A 2769-nucleotide genomic window follows, 5' to 3' on the forward strand; every position below is an offset into this window, starting at 1 on the left:
GAACAGGTGGCTGATTGTATGCTTGAGCATGGTTAATGGAAAAATGAGGCTCTGAAGGGTGATAGTAGTGTTGGGATGAATCATGGTGGTAAGCTGATTGGCGAGGTCGTTGTTGATTATAGTAAAGCGGTGAACCTCTGGGTCCCGGCCAAATTCCTGAATCAACTACTGCTGCTTCCTCCCTCTTCTTTCTTCCGATTCCTCCTACCCCGCCTTGAATAGCTTGAGTAGTTGCCTTAATTGCTGAATAGCTCATGATTTTATTTGTCTTGAGGCCTTCTTCCACCATACCTCCCATCTTCACTACTTCGTTGAATGATTTCCCAACTGCTGAAACCAAATGGGCATAGTAAGTCGGTTCCAAGGCTTGGAGGAAGTAGTCTACCATTTCGCTCTCCTTCATAGGAGGATCCACTCTTGCTGCCTGTTCTCTCCACCGAAAACCATACTCTCTGAAACTTTCATTATGTTTCTTCTCAAATTTTGTCAAAGATAATCGATCTGGGATGATTTCCAGATTGTATTGGAAATGGTATGCGAATGCCTGTGCCAGGTCATCCCAGGTGTACCATCTCCCATGGTCCTGGCGTGTATACCACTCCAAAGCTGATCCGCTTAAACTTTGACTGAAGTAAGCCATCAATAATTCATCCTTTCCCCCAGCTCCTCGCATCTTGCTACAGAAACCCCTTAAGTGGGCTACTGGGTCGCCGTGCCCGCTGTATAGGTCAAATTTGGGCATCTTGAAGCCAACTGGCAATTGTACATTGGGGAATAAGCATAAATCTTTGTATGCTACACTGACTTGCCCGCCTAATCCTCCCATGTCTCTAAACGATTGTTCTAGACTCTTGACCTTCCTGAACATCTCTTCTTGTTCAACATTTTTAACTGGCTTGTCAATTTCGGTTGGGAGATCAAAACGAGAAGTAGTTGAATGAATTTCGGAAGCTTTGAGGGTGGGTTCCGGGGGGTAATATTGGTTGTCTTGGGGCTGGAATGTAGGCTCACTAGGAGATTTATGAAATGTAGCAGGGGGAGGTGCTACGAAAACAGGAGTCATAGGTGGAGGAAAATATGGAACGGGTTTCGGAGGTGGAGACTGCGGTGTCTGAGAGGTGGTGCCTCGGTAGTGCTGGTAAATGGGGAAGTTTGGGGATAATTCAGTGGTGATATTATCCTGAGTTTGAGTCATTGATGGAGCAGGGTTATTTGGATAAGATGGGGGTAGCTGTCCTGTAGACCAGGCTTGGTACATCTCAGCCATTTGCTGCTTGAGCTTAAACATCTCTTCTTTCATTTTCCCGACATCCATCTCCTCTAGTTCCATACCTGTGTCAACATCTGGGATAGACATACTTTCGGGTATTGGTCCTTTTGATCTTGTGTGATAGTGATAATATGCCAGTATACTCTTTAGAGAAACTAACTGCTTGAATTCTGAAAATGAACAAACTTGTTAGTTTTGAGAGTTTAACACATATATAATCACACGTTGAGATGCAATGCTCCTAGACAAATAATCCCTTTCTATTATGCATTTGCTCGGCTGCTTGTGTCGTCCCAGCTTTCTTGAAATTTTTATTGTTATTTACTATATATATCTTTTATCGTGGTGGTCGAATCTTAGAGATTGCCTACGTATCATGCCTTACATGAATCAGACCTTGCGTAGTTCGGACTAAAGGCAATCACTTTTATTCATTACACAAAGATGGAATTACATTTGAAAACTTTTAAGAAAATGGCTTGAAACACACACACACTTAAATCAAAATAAAAGATACAATTCTTAACATCTCACAACATGCCCCACTTTCCACTTTTGTTGTCAAATATTGGATTATCTGCTCAATGTGGGGCTTGACCTGGATGGCCTCCCAGCGTACGATACATCCTTTCCAACTCCATTGCTAGATGACGAGCAAAAGTGGGCGCATGCTCTGTAAACCTTTCATAATCCATTCCTTGGCAGTTTACATAACTTTGAGATGTGAAGACTGCCAAGTCGTGGATTTGTGCCCTGAAACCTTGGAGACGTTGGTCTTGGTCTTGCAATTGCTGCTGACGAGTGGTGGCTATATCTCTGACACGGTTTTCACGATCTAGAGCTGATTCTAACAGAGCTCGGAGTCTGGCCTGCTCTAATCTTGCTTGCGATCTTTCCCTGTCGAGGTCTGCTTGTTGATGTTCTCTGTTGCATCTTCTTGCCTCTTCTAGTTGTGCACGAAGCTGGTCTTCTGATCGCATCCAATAGTCTTTTTCCTTCTTGAATTGTGCCTTGTCTTTTTCGGATTGCCTATCTTGGCGTTCCTTGTTAGATCTGGCTTCTTCGTTTAATTGTTGGATCCTTTCTTTTGCTTTGCTCAATGCCCTTTCGTTTTCCGCAAGAATGGAATCATAATCTTGCATTTTTTCAAAGAGATTGGCGATGGTTTTTTGATCCTTCCAGCTCCTCTTTGGCGTTTCAGAAACTCTTTTCATTTTTTGGAATCGAGCATGAAGATTTTCATTCTCACAAGCTAGACTCTTTTTCTCGCCTTCGGCTTCTTGTTCTTGCAAATCTTTCTCCAAACTGAGGCTTCTTAGATTTTCTTTTAGGGCATGGATAGTTGCTTTGTACCCTTTTTCCTTTTCTCCCCAGATCAACCGTTCTTGGATTTTATCATTGAAGTTTTGAACATGGGGTCTTTTTGTTGGCCTTCTTAGCTCAGGCTCTGGTACATCATCCACGCGAGACCGTTTTTCAAACCACCTTGCATATCCAGG

This window comes from Nicotiana sylvestris, chromosome 1 (genome assembly GCF_000393655.2).
Source record: "Nicotiana sylvestris chromosome 1, ASM39365v2, whole genome shotgun sequence".
In the NCBI taxonomy this organism is placed as follows: domain Eukaryota; kingdom Viridiplantae; phylum Streptophyta; class Magnoliopsida; order Solanales; family Solanaceae; genus Nicotiana; species Nicotiana sylvestris.